Genomic DNA, 19,421 nt, shown 5'->3' with positions numbered 1-19,421 from the left:
AAATTTGCAAAAATGGTAACTGCTACACAATTACAGCTTTTGCAATCACCAATTGTTGTTCTCATATTTAATATATCTACTTCTATTAATGTGAAATTGGATGATTCGAATTACTTGAATTGGCATTTGCAAATGCAATTATTGCTTAAGAGTAATGAATTCTAGGGTTTGTTGATGGCTCAACACCCTGTCCTCCTCGACTTGCATTTGTGACTGTGAATCAGGCATTAATTCTTCGAATTCTGCCTCTGTTATTGAAAGAGATGACTTTACAGTTTGGAAATTGCATGATTGTGCCTTAATGTAGTTGATCACTACAACTTTGTCTCTTGTTGCTATGTCTTGTGTCATTGGCAGTACTAGTTCTCAAGATTTGTAGACCAGACTTAAAGAACAGTTTTCTGTTGTATCTAGAACTAGTATATTTCAAATGAAGTCCAATTTGCAAACCATCATAAAATAGTTTGATTATATTACACAATATATGCAAAAGATTAAGGAAGCTTGAGATTATCTTTCTACTGCTGGTGTGTATTTTGCAGATGAATACATTGTTATTTTGGCTTTGAATGGCTTGCCACTTGAAAATAATACATTTATGTGTGTTATAAGGGATTGTGAGAATGTCATTTCTCTTAAAGAGTTTCGAACTCAGCTGCTTGCAGAGGAAGTTATAATTGAATCTATGTCTCATGCTCCTTTTGTAACTGCAATGGTTTCTTCTAAAGGGAATCCAATGTCTAAAGGTTCTAGTTCTCAGTCATTTCATTCCAATTATGGTTAATCTCAGTTTATTTCTGCTAGTTTTTAGCCATATAACAACAATAGAAACAAAGGGAAAGAAAGATTCAATTCTAGACATAGATTATATAATCCTAGACAGTCTTATCCAACTCAAACTCATGTGTTGCCTATACTGACTCCTGGAGTGCTTGGTCAATCTCTAAGTACTTACTTTGGTAGTCATTTTGCTATTCTTATACAAACTTGTCAACTGTGTGGTGCTGAGGGTCACACTGCACCATATTGTCTCAACAAATCCAATCTCATAACTGGCTGTCATATTTATGGCAAAACCAATCACACCATTTGGTTTTGTTTCTACAATGACAAAGGACCAAATTATATTGGACATGAATCTCAGTCTGCATTAGGGTATACTTATGGTGTTTCTTCATCAATATTTGGTTATTCTCCTTAGCTATTAGGAAATTCTCAACCTTTTATGCAAGCTATACGCATTTTCATGACTCAATCTTCTCAGCAGGTTAATTCTCAGACTTATCCACAGTTTGCATCACTGATTCTGGAGCTACCAGTCACATGACTGCTGATCTCGGTAATTTGTCATTAGCTTCTCCTTATCCAATCAATGAAACAGTTTAGCAAGCTAATGGCTAAAGTTTGAAAGTGTCTACAGTTGGCAGTTATGTTATTCAAACTCATGCTCATCCAATTAAATTGAACTCCAAACTCTATGTCTCAAACTAACTCAAAATTTGTTATTAATACATGAAGTGTGTCTTCATAACAATTGCTGGCTGATTTTTTATGCCTATTGTTTTTGGATTGTGCAGTAATGGACTTTACCCTATCCCTTCACTTGCCAACTATCATCTAGCTTCTTTATTCAAACATGCTTCTTCTGTTGCCTAACTTGGTTACCTTATAAACTTTAATGTTTAGCATCGTAGGCTAGGTCACCCTACCAACTCGTAGGCTAGTGTACCTAGTATGTGTCAAAGTTGTTTGGAAGGAAAATTCACCAAATTGCCATTTCTCTGCAAATATTAAAATCCTGCAGAGTGACGAGAGGGGGTGAATACATTAGTAAGCATCTCCAGAATATTTTTTTTCAAACTAAGAGTATTTCTCACCATAAGTTTTGTCCCTATACCCTTGAACAAAATGGTTTAGCAGAGAGGAAACATAGACATAGTGTCAAGGTTCTAAAAGACGTTAGGTGCTAGTCGGGCGGCATGCTGGAGCCTAGCACCTAGGCAGCTAGGTGGACTAGGCAAATTTAAGTAAATCTATTATATTTCGTGTATATAAGTGTGTTTATACTTAATATATATATATATATATATATATATAATGAAGTATTGGAACATAATGAAAACATGGGGAACAAGCATATCATGTGTGTTCATTTAAGTATACAACAATTCCCTAATAATTTATTGTAAAAAATAAAATGCAAAATGAAAGTTATCTATTTTCTGTCTAAGTGAGTTGCAACCTAAGTGGGTGCCTATGGGGTCTAAACAGGCACCTCAGCAGGTCTAGGCGCCCTTTCTTAATTTTCAAATGCCTAGGCATTAATCAGGACGGTGGCCAGCTTTTTAGCATCTAGGTGGGGATTTTTGGAACAATGCATATTGTTGGGACCACTGTGACTTTATTGCAGAATGCAAAACTACCATCTTAATTTTGGTCATTTGCATGTCAAACTGCAATACATCTTATCAATAGAATGCCTGTTTACAACATAAGTCACCTTTTGAGCTTTTGTATGGTTTTATTCCAGTCATCACTCATCTTAGAATATTTGCTTGCTCATGCCATCCATTACTCAGACCATATAATAGCTTTAAGCTCCAAGTCAAAACTACCAAATGTATATTTTCGGGATATGCATCAAAGTATAAGGGTTACATGTGCTATGATGTGTCTAAGAGTAAACTTTTTATCTCTAGACATGTAGTGTTTAATGAAACTGAATTTCCTTATACAACCTTGGGTTTAAAACCAAAACAACTTATTTCAACTGTTCTTCAGTCTTTTGCACCATAAGTTATACCAGTTCATAATTTACAAAATGTTATGGTTCTACCAAATCATACTTCATCTTCATCATCTCTACCTAGCCTAAACCACTCACATTATTCATTACCAAGTTTATCTTCATCTATGCATACCTATATATATGTCACTTCTTTAATGCAACAGACACCAGAAACATTATTTGCATCAGATACATTATCTACACCAGATACACCTTAGTCCATTATTGCAGCCGCAAGTTCTTCATCCTTCTTCCATATGGTACCTGAGGTTAGTTCAATTATTGAGTTTGCACCAGAATTTCTTCATGTTGTGCTCCGTATAGAACCTGTGAATTTGCATCCCATGCAAACCAGAAGCAAAAAGCGGTATAGTTAAGCCAAAAGCTTTTCTAGGAGCTCTTGGTGATTCTGGTATTTTTTATTTGTCTTCCATTAAGCCAATTTCTTATAAGTTAGCATTGAAATGTCCAGTTTGGGTTAAAACTATGCAAGGGGAAATTGATGCCTTGCATGCTCAAGTTACTTGGAACTTGGTTTCTCTGCCCTTTCAAAAGAATTAGTTGGATGTAAATGGGTGTTTAAAATTAAGAAAAATTCAGACGGGTCCATAGTTAGACATAAAGATAGGCATGTTGCAAATGGGTTTATTCAAGAACCTGGTTTAGACTATGAAGAAACCTTTAGTCTTGTTGTGAAGCCTACTACAATTAAGTTGGTTTTGGCACTTGCAGGTTAATTTGATTGGCCATTGAGACAACTAGATGTTAATAATGCTTTTTTTACATGGAATTTTGCAAGAAGAGGTTTACATGGCTCAACCTCTAAGATTTGAAGACAACACATCCTCATCTAGTTTGTAAATTGCAGAAGTCTCTCTATGGTTTAAAATAAGCTTCTCGAGCTTGGAATGAGATATTTATAGCCCTTCTCCATTCTCTTGGGTGTCAAAGTACATACTCAAATTCTACTTTGTTTGTTAAATAGCTTGGCAAATATATTGTGGTAATGCTTCGTTATCTGGATGACATTATTATCATTGGCAGTGCATAAGCTACAATTTAACAAGTGATTGATTCTTTGACTCATGAGTTTGATATTAAGGATTTGGGGACTTTGCATTATTTTTTGGGGATTCAAATCACTAAGTCATTAACTGGTTTGGTTCTGTCACAATCTAAGTAAGTTCATGATTTGCTACAGAAAATAGAAATGTTTGATTCTAAGGATGGGTAAACGGGTACAGGAACCAAGGGTCGGAGCGGGTAATGGCTGTTCGGGACAGGTACGGTCCGATTTCTACTTTTAAAATAGAGAAACGAGGCGGGTCGGGGCGGGCCTTTGTGATTTTCGGTTCAGGTCGGTTCTTGGAGTAGAGGAACCGCGGGTACCCGGACCAGCCCATTTGTAATTAAAAGGGACATACCAGATTGATGAATAAGCTACCATATCTAATATGAACCATTAGTTTTAGTTTTACCCTAAGTCCTCAATCTCTCTCTCATCTCAACTCTCACTCTCACTCAGACTCTCAGTCTCTCTCTCTCTCTCTCTCTCTCAAACTCTCAGTCTCAGTCCCTCCTCGACAGTTCCTTCAACTTCAATCGTCCTCCCCCTCACCAACCGTCGATTCTCCTCAGCGAACACAACGACACCACCCATCATCTTCCTCGACAACATCCCAGAGAACCTAGGGGCCAGGCCATCACCCTTGCCGTCGATTCTCTCCTCTTCGATAGCAACCCCATCACTGTCGTCAAGGACACTGGTACCAGCCATCATCCCTCTAAAGTTTAGATAATTTTGAATTAGGGTTTTGTTATTAATTTGAAATTTTGAATTTTGGGTGTAGTGATTTTAGGGGTTTTAAATTGGAATTTGGGATTTTAGGGTTTTCGAACTAGGTTACTAGAGTTAATTTTGCAGTAGATTGATGATTGAATTGATAATTTTGCAGTAATTTGGCAAGCTTTGATGCCTTCTAGCTTCTAATTTCTCAAGGAAATTAGATACTAGATTAGTAGATAGTGTGAGTCTATACATTTCTTCTTCCTTTTGAGTTGAGTTGGATGCAAAAAGTGGTCAAAATCTTGGTCTGCATCAGCATCACAATCATTTTTCATGGAGCTTTCGAGCCCCACTTTGAGTTTTACAATATGTAGTCTCGAACCATTTAGTTGGTTTGTTAGAGCACGGAGTCGTGTTCTGCATATGCATTAGTATTTGGCTTTACCCTCGGCCCCTCATCTGTATATCAAATTCCGCTTTGATTGTTGTCGCACTAAGGAGAAAAGAAAAAAAAGGGAAAGAAAGAAGAGGGACAGAAGGAAAGTGCGCGAAGGAGATATTGGGCTTGAAATTTGGCTTTCAACGTATTTGAGTCTGGAATTAGGTTAATTTCTTGTAGGCTATACATCGAGCCACTTTAATTCTTGTGTTCTTACTTTTGTATAACAACATACTCTTAATACCAATGTTAAAGTTTTGATTTCAATGTTGATGAAGTTTTTTAACATTACTTGATCTGGAACTTTTGAGGAGGAAGAAAAAGAAATAAGGGGCAGCATTGAGACAATTTTTCTATAATTTTGCCGGATGTCCTCTGTTGGCTAATTATTGCAGCATCAGGGAAAATTTCATTCACTTGATCCCATACACATAAGGAGAATGAGAATGTGGACAATAGTTATTCCTATATCTGATAAATCATTCATTTTTCGGATATTTTGTATGTTGATTTGATTTTTAGATGTTGGACGATGTAATATTGTTATTTTGGATGTATTGTTAATCTATGAACTTGGATGTTGGACTTTGTATTTAGATTGGATGTGAATAATAGTGAATTTGTGCAAAATCTGCATAAATGTAGTATGTGACTCTTTGTAGTTGCAATCTGTGCAAATCTGTGCAGTTTGCAATTTGTGCAATGCAGTTTGCAATCTGTGCAAATTTTTTTATTATTTTTTTCAAACAAAAAAAAAAAAAAAAAAAGGACCTGTGGACCCAGCCCGAACCGGCCTGTTTCAACTGGGTCGGGTAATGTTTGTTTCCTATATTAGAAAATATAATCCCCGGCCAGGCCTGGCCTGTTTCCTTTAAACCTAGGTCTGGTTTGGTCCCTTCAAAATTGGGCCCGGCTCGGCCCGTGCCCAGCCCTATTTAATTCTAAGCATTTTGATACTCACTGTCTTCCCTACAATAGACTTGCCAAGGATGATGGTGTTCTATACAATAATCTCACTGCATAGAGAAGCATTATAGTTGCTTTACACTATTTGACTTTTACAAGGCCTGATATTGCCTTATCTATGCATCAAGTCCTGTCAATTTATGCAGAATCCAATGATTGCTCATTTCATAGTAGTTAAAAAGATTCATAGGTATTTGAAAAGTACTCAGCATTGTGGAATTACATATTCCAAAAGGGATTTGTCTCTCAAAGCATTTAGTCATGCTAATTGAGCAGGAAATCCCAATTACAGATAATCTACAACATGTTTGGTTGTTTTCTTGGGATCCAATCCAATTTCTTGTCTCGATCATTCACAGAAGCTGAGTACGGAGCTATGTCTACCACTACTGTTGAACTTGATTAGATTCAACAGTTATTGACTTTTTCCTTTTTCTGCATGTTTCCATCTCCATGCCTCTAGGTGCTTTCTTTTTTTTTTTTTTTTTTTTTTTTTTTTTTGTAACAATTTTTCTGCCATAACTTTTTCTTTCAATCTTATTCACCACCAAAAGACCAAACACATCAAGATTGATGTGCATTTAGTCCGAGAAAAGGTTGCCAAGAATAAGCTCACAGTGCAATTTGTTTCACTAAGAAAACATTTTGCACAGACGTCTTAACTAAGGGCTTGAGTTCTACTTTTTTTTCGAATACATTGTTTCAACCTTACGTTAGGTTCTACCAATCATAAGATTGAGGGGGGGGGGTGTTAGAGATATTATAAGCTTAGGATTATGTAAGCTTAGATTACGACACTTGGTCAAATGATTAAAGAGTTAGTTAGGATTTGGTAGTTAATGATTGTATACATATATCCTCAATGTAATAACTCTACTACTAAGAAAACATTAATATAAAGAATATTTAGGTATCTCTTTACTTTCTCTCTCTAGTTCTTGATTCTTCATCACCATTGATACAATATGTTCATATCTTAACACCATTGCTCGTTGTTCCTATGATCATAAACACTATTGTCGCCAGAACTGAGAGTCAACAAAAGGACCTCCAAGGCATGTGGTAAAGTCTTTCGATCCAAGTTCGAGACAATCAAACTTGTCTACGTGGAATCATCTGCAAAGAATAAACAGAAAGGTTATTGGAGTCATACCGGTGTGGTGGCTGCCATTGGTGCTCTGGTGAAAAACCAAGAGTACTTCCAATAATTAAGGGGGAACAAATCTCCTATTTCCCAGAAGGCTCTTCCATGGTAAAAGCTCAGTTGCACTATAGGGTTATTGAAGGAAGTTGAGGTTACACCATAAAATAAATTAGCAATATAGGGAGTAGCTCAACATACTTATAAGCCCATGCAAGGTCCATTCTCCCATCAATGTTGGATTCATTCTCAACATGCCCTCTCACTTGTGGCGAATTTTCAAGCCTCCATTTGGACAACACAATAAGGTGACGTGGAGCACGTATGCCCATTTGGATTCACATGTAGGGATTCACATGTACGACAACCTGCTCTCATACCATAAAAGAAGTTGAGGTTCCATCATAAAATCAGTTGACAATATGGGGAGTTGCCCAACTTACTTGTAAGCCCATGCAAGGTCCCTCATCCCATCAATGTGAGATTCATTCTCAACAATTATGACACGTGTCTCTGACAACCATCAATGACTTCAGGAATCCTGGGATCTAATAACTATTCCCAAATCTTCTAACCAACCTTCATAAATGCCTGAGTCATGATGATAGCCTTCCGAGCTGACCTGATCTCTACACTTCGTATCTTCAGTCGTCGGTGTAGTACTCTCCGAGAAGCATCAAGTTGGTCATCTAACCAAGGTACCGAGCTGAGAACCTTCAAAGTTCTTCCTTTTAATGACCTTGTGTTGGTGTTCTGAGCCATCTCAACCGGGTCAGTCACTTTATAGGTGCCGACCTCTTTATTGCTCCAGGAGGCCATTCTTGTTGGAATATGCTGGTCTCATTTGCCAATGTGTCCTCGCTGACCCCACTGCCTCTTCTCAGCTGGACTATTTTGTCAAACATGGGTGGAGCCACTAAGAGACCATAATGGTCCCTGGCCTATCCTACCTTTTTTTTTCTTCTTGCTATTTTAATAAATGCTTATGTTGCATATTAGTTTAATACTCTTAAATTAAAGTGTGTTCTTAATGCAAACTCTTTTCCGTTCCAGGATAGACCTTATTTTCTCTTCTCCTCTCTTATTGTGGTGCAGACTTCGCTTCCCTTCTTATTCTATCAAATTTTCATTAGCTTTAATTATATTTTAAAATTTTCTTGCTTACTCTTTACCTCATGTTTGGATTTCTGGATTTGTACAATGTTTTTAGTTCACTTGATTGAAATTAAGGTCTTTAATTTTTTTTATCCAATTTACAATCCAATCTTTCACGTTTTTTGTTTAAATTACTTATGTATGTAAGAAGTAGCTCCGCCACTCGTATCAGCTTGCTTCCACGTGGCTTCTTTCTATTGGGTAGATCCGATCGGAAAGATATATGCATCAACAAACACAATGTAAGTAAAGGGCCAAATTTGGAAAATGAGAAAATTGGAGATAATGAAGTAAATTATTAGCTACAAAACGTTTCCTTGGGGAAGCAAGCCGTCAAGAGTGGGAACAAGACCTCCAAAAAGTGGCGTTATGGCTGACTTTGCGACCCTTCTAAATTAATTTATAATTGTGATCGTGAAGTTGACGAGCTGCTGTCTCATGCCCTTAGCCCATCACCAAGTCTACTAAACCCTAAATTTTAAATTTTTAAGAAAGGCCACAATTTCAATGAGTATTAATATCTTATGATAATAGAGAGGTTTGAAACTATTCTCCTTTTATTACTAATTTAATTTGGTCACCTTATGATATATAATCTACCATTTTTTATTATTAATAATCATAGTTTTCTACACAACTTTCAACACAGCCTCGGGCAGCATCTGAATATTTTCTAATCATCGTGTACCATCAAGTACCCTCTTTGTTTTAAAACCCATCAGTGTACTATATAATATTTAGTGAAAATTTTCGCAGAATACTCTTTCTAGATCAATAAAATAAAATAAAACACAAAAATTTTAAATAAGAAAAACAAAATACCCAGATTCCCAGGAGACCCGCACCGGAGAAGGACACAACGGACGCTGACAACCTCATAAACTCTTAATTCGGAGATCGACGAAGGCAGACTTGAGGGTGCCACCGACCATCATCGGGTTCCATGCCCAAATAAGAGTGGGGAAGAGAGAGAATAGGAGAAAGAAAAAGAGGAAAATAGAGAAGAGACGGCATGTCGCCGACGGAGGTGGGTAGTTGCTGGTGTGGTGGGTGCTTGGCGTGGAAGGGGTGCAATGAGTTTTCTGATTGCTTATGTTAGGGTTAAATTAGGAATTCTATTGCCCAAAGTTAACAAACGTGGCACATTTTTAAAAATGAGATAGACAGCTGTCTACACCCTATTCGTTGGGAACACCAAGTCAACTAATGTTCCAGGTACTTGGAAAAATTTCTCCATTTAGACAAACCCTTTTCAGAGTGTCTAAATACAAACTCTTGTCTGCATGTACCATCAAGTACCATCAAATATATAAACCATTTTCGTTAGAAAGTAGACTACGTAGATTATTTCTGCGTGTCTAAATAGTTTGATTGTTAACTAATTATCATGCAAACACTAATTAACGTGAGAGATTTTGCGCATGAAATTTGTATTTGCACTCACGGTTTCTTAATAACTCTTCATTTATACATTTCCAACATGCTTATTCCGTGATCTGACCTATAAATATTTCCTTTGTCATTACCCTTCATTTAACCATAGTAATAGTACTAGTCGATTTCAAAGGCGTATTCGTTTGTCTAACTGACCATCTAATGGTAATGCTTGACCACTACTCTCACATTTGACCATATCACTTTCTTTTCCTTTTCTCCCTACTTTTTTCTTTGTTATTTTACCAATTTTACCCCTTTTAAATTTTTTTTATTTTATTTTTTATTTTTGTTGAAATTTAAGTTTATTTTCGTTAATTTAAATATAGAATTCAATTGTCGCAAGACGAAATTGATAATATAGAATGTGCCTCAGCTTTCTCTGTTAGATTTACAAGGAAAGGGCCAAAACATTGAAATCGGCGAGGCTGATTATGATTAAGCCTAATGATCTAAAAAAAGCATGAGAACAAGGATTCTAATTGGTTCATCTCTTTTTATACTGTACTTGATGAAATTAACTATTGCAAAATTTGTTACTTTCAAGCTAGAGAATGAATTTGGCTTCGATGGTGATAATGAACAATATCGTAAGCAAATAAAAGTTTCCTCTCATCCGGCTCAAGTAGTTACACCAAATAAAGATAAAGAGAGGGGTTCTCACTTTAAAATTCTATAAAACAACAACTACTCCTTACTTAAGTTCCCAAAGAAGATCAAGCAACATTTCATTGATTCATTCCTCGTTTTATTAGATTTTTTGAATTCTTTATTCAATTTTGACAGAAAATAAATGAAATGTGAAGTTCTTGAGTAGTCTACTTCCCTTCGAATGATGAATCCCCCTACATTAAAGTAATTATATATATATATATATATATATTTATAACCATGAGTATATTATTTTATTTTATTTTTTAGTTAAAACACATTAGAAAAATGATATGTATGAATGCACAAAGTTTCTCTTTTCAGACCCTTTAACCTGAACCCAAACACCATATTTCCCTTTTGTTAGTGCTCTTGCCTAATTCCCTTTCACCAGTCCCGTATTACCCTTAAATTATTGTGCACTTTGGGGCTAGCCTGAGACCTGTTATCTGTCAAGAATTAGGCTCAACTACACAAAAACCTTCCTCATTGCCCATTTCCCTATCTCCTTCACAAGAATCTCAACTCAAGGTAACCAGTTCATTGTTTAACAAATGAATGAAAAACATGTATATCAATCCATCCAAGTAATCATATAGGCAATGAGTTTATGAACCCAACCAAATAGATAAATATCAATCAATATGTATTAATTAGATAATAAATGAATAAATAATTATAAGGTTTCCCAAGCACCCCCTACTTGGTTCCAAAGCTACAATGTAAGTCCACGTAACAACCAAACTAATCAAGTATCTTGGTCCAGCTCGTGAGTTCCTATTCAAAGTATAAACTATCACTATTTAAGCACTCACTTTAAAATATAACTCGTATTATAGATAGACTTTGTAGAATACATACTTTAATAAGTATATATAATAATAACCCAAACAAAACATACTTCAGATTTCTAGTAAAATAGTTTTAAAACTAAAAATTTTTGTATGGTGTAAATTTGTTATGCAAAATTAATATTGGATATCTGTACGAACCCACCAATAATATCCAAATATATTATTACAATCAGAACTCGTTTTCAACACCAAAGTTTGTTTATTGACTTAGATGACTAGTTCAAAAGTTTCATGTTTCAAAATTTCACCTTGAAATCCCTTCCTTCCTACCAATCCATAACTAAAACCTCAACATAAAAGACTGGTTTTTTTTTTTTTTTTTTTTTTTTTTTTTTTTTTTTTGAGTTTATGAAAGCTCTCTATTTTAAACAGTAACAGAACATAAGTATATTTTGAAATAAAAAAGAAAATTGAACATTTTATAATATAAAAATATGGGGTTTTTGGGTAAAAGAGATTGACTATTGATTAACCAACCTCTTCAAAGCCCACTAAAATAGAAAGATGAATAAAATAAAAGGAATGAGAAGTCTAACAAAAAGAAAATTACTTCAACTCTTAGCACCCTTTCTCCTTCTCTAGCTTTCTGAAACTATAAAGCTTTTTGTCTGGTATTTCTATTACTGTTGATTCTCAAGAGAACTACTGACTCCCTATTTATACAGGTTTTTGTTTCTTTTTAACTGGCTAAAAAAAAACTCTTATCCTAACAATCATGATGCCTAACTCTAGACTCTTCACCACCTGCTTCTTAGACCTTCACCTCCTACTTCCATAGACTCCACAAGTTCTCCTGGAACTAAAACTAAGGTGACACAAGACACCAAGCCACATAAATTGAACACCTCCTGCTTTCTAGTAGTAAGAGGAGGATTCACTTGACTACCACATGTTAACGAGATTGAGACGAAAATCTTAGCAAATGATAATAACACACCTTCTGATTTTAAATTCTTACGTGGTGGTAAGAGAGAAAGAGGCATGGAAATCACAAGGTCAATTGTACAGTCGTAAGGAAATAAAAACAAGCTTACCTCATGAATTACTTGTTGGCTACTCCAATTTGACTCTAGATAAGTATGGAATTGAAGATCCAAAGACAAAACTTATTTCTTGCTTCTGAAATTCGAAGAGAGAAAAAGCTAGGGCTTTTTTTCCCTTTTCAAACTACGGTAGATTTGAGAAAAAGGAGATTGTGGACTCCTTATTGGAGTTATCGTCCAGAAGAAAGAAACAAATAAAAAAACTAAATTAATAACAAAATATTGTATTTGTCATTTTTGTCAAAAGTATATGGTATTATTATATATAATGAATCTCAAACATATGGACCAATTTACATATTAATCTAACTATATAAATTAGAAAGTTATATCATACACTTGCAGTACTAACTAATTAAAAAAAAAATTTGAGTTCTCACAATCTACTCCCTTAAGAAAATTTAGTCCTCAAAATTTAAAAACTTACCGGAGTGAAGGAAAAGTTCTGTGTATTTTGTATGCATCTCAGTCTCCAACTCCCATGTGGTTTCTTCTACATCACCACGTTGCCACAGAACTTTGACCAACATAATAGTCTTCGTTCGTAATATCTGTTCTTTGCGATCTAGAATACGAATTGTTCTTTCTTCATATGACAATTGTTCATCCATGCTTAGCTCTCCCAATCAATTGTTGATAGTTAAGTTGTTTTCAGATTTCCTTAATTGTCTTTGTATTGTCTTATATGACAAGTTTAGGTTCTGGATCCATTTACTTTTGAAGGTCTCATATGTCCTTGTAATAGCCATGTATCATCATCATATTGATGACCTACTATGTACGGCTAAGATTGGATTTAGTGCTTAAAAGAATGAAAAGGGAAAAGTTGGTTTTATGCTCTGAAAAGAAACAGAGCAGTCGCATTCCATTAAGAAAAAGAAAAGAAAAAAAAACAGAAAGCTTTCCTTTTCCAGAGAGTTTCAAGTTTTCTTTCCTCTTCTTCATACTTCAAAACTAAACCCAGAAATTAAACACTCCATCCATAAACTTCAACATGGTATCAGAGCACAGGTTCGAATTTGAATCTGGGCGTTGTGAAATCGCGAAGCAGAAAAGGGGAAATCAACGAAATACCCTAATCTCTGACGGTTTAGTCTCAGATGGCCGGAGCCGGAGGTGGTGAGCTATGAGCTCCCATTTTCAATGGAAGTAACTATGATTTCTGGATGATCAAGCTGCGTACGATCTTCATCTCGTAGGATCTTTGGAGACTAGTTGAAAAAGGATATGAAGAACCTAAGAAAGATGAGAAAGAGCTTACAACAGCTGAAAAACTAGCACTGAAAGACAACGTCACTAAAGATGCAAAAGCACTAGGATTGATTCAAAATGCAGTCTCAAATGATATCTTTCCTCGCATAACTCAATAGGTAACCTCCAAAGCTGCTTGGGATATTCTAAAATCAGAATTTGTTGGTGATAAGAAAGTAAGATCTGTGAAATTGCAAGGGCTTAGGAGGGAATTTGAACATCTTAGAATGAAGGATGATGATTCTTTATCTAGGTATGTATCTAAACTGTTTGAGCTTGTGAATCAAATGAGGTCATGCGGGGAAGAACTTTTTGATCAAAGAATTGTACAAAAGCTTTTGATTAGTCTACCTAGGAGCTATGATTCGATTGCAGAACTTATAGAGGAAACCAAAGACACAGATACAATTAGTGTGCAAGAAGTTGTGGGTTCCTTGAAGTCACATGAACAAAGACTACAAAGGCATGCTGACTATGGTTCAGAGAAGGCTTTTTCATCCTTGAGTATCAATCCCAGAGAAGGACCAAGTTCCTCATATGGGGGTAGCTCAAAATTCAAGAACAATTGGAAGAACAAAGGCAAGAAAATGGATGTAAAATATGCAAATGTCCCAAAGAAGGAGAATCAAGGTGAAGGAACAAAGATTTCCTGTGTTCACTGCAACAAACTACATTATGGGACTTGTTGGTTTAAGGGAAAACCCAAGTGCCATAAATGTGACAGATTTGGTCACTTGGCAAATGACTGCAGAAACAAAATTGTACTTGCAGCAAATTATGCAAATGAAGTAGAGGAAGAGGGAACTATGTTTTATGCTTATCACTCAGCCTCTGTGGTGAAAAATTCTAGTGTATGGTATGTGGATAGTGCATGTAGCAATCATATGACTGGCCATGAATCCCTCTTGATTGAAGTGAACAGAAATGTGACAGCCAAAGTTAAGATGGGTACTGGTGACTTAGTTCAAGCTGTTAGACAGGGAACATTGGTTATTGACACCATACACGGAAAAAGATACATAAATGAGGTCATGTTAGTGCCAGGACTAGATGAAAACCTCTTGAGTGTAGGCCAAATGGTTGAACATGGGTACTTCTTGGTATTTGGGGATTATCTAGTGGATATCTTTGATGACAAAACCTTTGAGAACCTCTTGGCAAGGGTGCAAATGACCAACAATAGGTGTTTCCCTATGACACTTGAATATGGAAATGAAGTAGCTAGAAGAGCAATTGTTGAAGAGACCACCTAGAACTGGCATAAGAGATATGGGCATCTGAATTTCCAAAGTCTAAAATCTCTACAACAAAAGGAAATGGTTTATGGGCTACCTGAGATAAAAGATACATCTAAAGTTTGTCAAGGGTGTGCTATGGGTAAAGCTCACAGAGAGGTATTTGACAAAGAGAAAGCATGGAGAGCCACTGTACCTCTAGAATTGATCCATACTGATGTATGTGGACCAATGCAAGTCTCTACCATAAGAGGTAACAAATACTTCCTAACCTTTATTGATGATTACACCAGGATGTGCTGGGTATACCTGATGAATCTGAAATCTGAAGTTTTCAATATCTTCAAGAAGTTTAAGGCCATGGTAGAACTACAAAGTGGATTCAAAATCAAGAAGTTGAGGAGTGATAAAGGGGGAGAATACACCTCCACTGAGTTTTTGAAATTTTGTGAAGATGTTGGTTTGGAAAGACAACTCACAATTGCCTATTCCCCTCAGCAAAATGGAGTGGCTGAGAGGAAGAATAGGATAATTGTTGAGATGGCAAAGGCTATGATACATGAGAAGCATTTACCATATAATTTCTGGGGTGAAGCAGTAACAACTGCAGTCTACATTCTTAATCGATGTCCTACCAGATCACTTCATGAAGTAACACCTTTTGAAGCTTTTAGTGGCAGGAAGCCAGGAGTCAAGCACTTGAGGGTCTTTGGTTCTATATGCTACTATCACGTGCCTAGTCAACTGAGGCACAAATTGGAGGAATCTGCAACGAAGGGAATTTTCATTGGGTATGGAAAATGTGAGAAGAGGTATAAAGTGTATGACCTGCATTCCAAGAAAGTAATATTGTCTAGGAATGTCATTTTTTATGAGAACTTAGCTTGGAATTGGGAAACACAAAGGGAAATGCCTATTTCAGTTCCACTGAATGTTGAGATCAATGATAGAATCACTGAGCAAGTGGAATCAGCACCTGCTTCAGATCAAATACAAAGCGAGGACACTATTGGAACACAAGATTCAAGCGTAAGGGTCCAAAATTCAGCAACTTCTACCTCTACACCGGTTAGGTTAAGAAGATTAACTGCTATATATGCAAGGTGCAACATGTGTATCATAGAACCAGAAAATTATCAAGAAGCTGCAAAAGATAAAGCATGGCAGGCAGCTATGGATAATGAGATCTCCATGATAGAAAAAAATGAAACTTGGGAGTTGGTGGACAGATCTACATCCAAGTGGGTCATTGGAGTTAAATGGGTATATAAGATCAAACTCAATCTTGATGGTTCTATACAAAAACACAAGGCAAGACTAGTTGCTAAGGGATATTCTCAAAAGCCCGGAGTGGATTTCAATGAGACCTTTGCTTTGGTAGCAAGGATGGATACTATTAGGACACTAATAGCTCTTGCAGCCCAGAAAGGTTGGAGATTGTTCCAACTTGATGTCAAATCTACCTTCTTAAATGGAACTCTACATGAAGAGGTCTATGTAGACCAACCTAAAGGTTTTGTAATTCAGAATGCAGAAGAAAAGGTTTATAAGTTAAGGAAGGCATTATATGGCCTGAAACAAGCACCAAGGGCCTGGTACGAAGAAATTGATGCATATTTCATCTTATGTGGATTTGAGAGGAGCCCCAGTGAACCTACACTTTATGTTAAGGTAAGAAATGGTACTGAAACTATAATCATCTCAATCTATGTGGATGATATAGTTTACACTGGCAGCAATGAAGAATTGATGTCAGAATTCAAGTTTGATATGATGAACATGTATGAAATGACAGACTTGGGACTGCTGCACCATTTTCTTGGCATGGGGATTCTGCAAAGTGAAAAAGGGATCTTCATTGGGCAAAAGAAATATGCTCTATCTCTGCTAGACAAGTTTGGCTTGCAGAACTGTAAACCAGTGAGCACACCACTGGCTACAAATGAAAAACTTTGCAGGAATGATGGAAGTGAATCCACTGATGAAGGAGTTTACAGGCAGATTGTGGGCAGCTTGCTATATTTAACTGCCACTAGGCCTGACATTATGTTTGCTGCATCACTGTTGGCAAGATTTATGCACTCTCCCTCCAAGAAACATCTTAGAACTGCCAAAAGGGTCCTAAGATATATACAAGGGACCATTGATTTTGAAATTGAGTTTGAGAAGGGAAAGAAAGCTGTACTTATAGGATATTGTGATAGTGACTGGAGTGGGTGTGAGGATGACATGAAGAGCACTTCCGGATATACATTCACATTTGGAAGTGGTGTGTTTTCTTGGGCCTCTGTGAAGCAACACAGTGTTGCTCTCTCAACTGCAGAAGCCGAATACGTCAGTGTAGCTGAAGCAACAACTCAAGCCATTTGGCTAAGATTTGTGTTAGAAGATTTTGGAGAAATGCAGGCAGAAGCTACTCCACTTATGTGTGACAACACATCAGCAATAGCCATGACTAAAAATCCTGTCTTCCATAAAAAATCGAAACACATAAATAGAAGGTACCATTTTATCAGAAAAGCACTGCAGCAAAATGTGATTGACATCATGTACTGCAAGAGTGAAGACCAGCTTGCTGATATTTTCACTAAGGCTCTTCCTAAAGCTCGTTTTTGTTTTCTCAGAGATCTCCTTAGTGTGAAATCAGTGAACAACTTAAGAGGGAATGTTGATAGTTAAGTTGTTTTCAGATTTCCTTAATTGTCTTTGTATTGTCTTATATGACAAGTTTAGGTTATGGATCCATTTACTTTTGAAGGTCTCATATGTCCTTGTAATAGCCATGTGTCATCATCATATTGATGACCTACTATGTACGGCTAAGATTGGATTTAGTGCTTAAAAGAATGAAAAGGGAAAAGTTGGTTTTATGCTCTGAAAAGAAATAGAGCAGTCGCATTCCATTAAGAAAAAAAAAAAAAAAAAAAACAGAAAGCTTTCCTTTTCCAGAGAATTTCAAGTTTTCTTTCCTCTTCTTCATACTTCAAAACTAAACCTAGAAATTAAACACTCCATCCATAAACTTCAACATCAATGACATGAGATGGATCAGGTTCATACTTCCGTAGCATAGAGACATGAAATACGTTGTGAATACCTGAAAGTTGAGGGGGCAACGCTGATCTATATGCCACTTCGCCAATTCGTTGCAGAATTTCAAAAGGTCCAATAAATCTTGGAGATAATTTTCCTGACTCTCCAAATCTTTTGACTCCTTTGCGAGGTGATACTTTCAAAAACACAAATCACCGACCTCGAACTTCATTGGTTTCATTCTTCGATCTGCATAGTTTTTCTGTCAACTTTGAGCTATTATAAGACATTGCTTAACTGTCTTGATCTTTTCAGTAGTCTCTTGTACAAGGTTAGGTCTTAATATCACCTTGTCACCTATTTCTACCCAACAATTAGGTGATCTACATGGTCTTCCATATATTGCTTCATATGGTGCCATTTCAACGCTTGACTGGTAACTATTGTTGTAGGCAAATTCAGCGAGTGATAAATGATCTTCCCAACTTCTTCCAAAATCTAAAATACATGCCCTCATCATGTCTTCTAAGATTTGGATGGTTCTGTCGGACTGCCCATCTGTCTGTGGATGAAAAGTAGTTCTAAAATGTAGTTGAGATCCTAAAGCTTGTTGCAAGGTTTCACAAAACTTAGAAGTAAACTTGGAATCCCAATCAAACACAATTGAAATGGGAATTCCATGTAATCTTACTATTTCTCGAATGTAAAGCTTTGCAAGTGTTTCAATGGAATTCGTTGTCTTAATTGGTAAGAAATGTGCAGACTTGGTCAAATGGTCTACAATAGCCCATATTGCATCTCGGCTTATTTGTGATTTTGGTAGTCCTATCATAAAGTCCATTGTGATATAATCCCATTTCCACTTAGTTACGGCTAGTGGTTGAAGTAAAGCTGATAGATTTTTATGTTCACTTTCACTTGTTGACAAATGAGACACTATGCTACAAATATTGTTACATCTTTCTTCGTACCATTCCACCAAAATTGACGTCGAAGATCATAATACATTTTTGTACCTCCAAGATGAATCATGTAAGAAGAACAATGGCTTTCCCGAAGAACTTCATTCCTTAATTCAAGAATTTCAGGTGCAAATAACCTTCCTGAGTATCTTAGTCCACCGTATGCAATCTCATCTGCTTCTCTGCTTGCAATCTCAGCTTGGATTGACTTCGACAAGGAATCATCTTTTTGCGCTTCAATAATCTTTCCCCCAAAAATGGTTGAGTAACCAAATTGCATAGATAAACACAATCCTTCTTTATGTCTACATGCAATTTAAACTGACAAAGAGTTTCTATCATTTTCCATTTTTGAAGATGCAAAGTTGCTACAGTTCCTCTTGATTTTCTGCTCAAAGCATTTGCCACAACATTTTCTTTTCCTGGATGATAATGTAAACTGAAGTCATAATCTTCAAGGTATTCCATCCAACGCCTTGCATTAAATTCAACTTATTCTGTGTGAATAAATACTCAAACTCTTGTGATCTGAAAAAAGTTCGAATTGCTCACCATAAAGATAATGTCTCCATGTTTCAATGCATGAACAATAGTTGCTAGCTCCAAATCATATGTTGGATAATTTCTCTCGTGCGACTTCAGTTGTCGAGATGCAAAGGCAACAACTCTATTCGACTACATTA

The sequence above is a fragment of the Pyrus communis genome, chromosome 9 (assembly GCF_963583255.1).
Source record: "Pyrus communis chromosome 9, drPyrComm1.1, whole genome shotgun sequence".
Lineage (NCBI taxonomy): Eukaryota > Viridiplantae > Streptophyta > Magnoliopsida > Rosales > Rosaceae > Pyrus > Pyrus communis.
The sequence above is the reverse complement of the archived record's forward strand: the minus strand, read 5'-3'. Positions refer to the sequence as shown.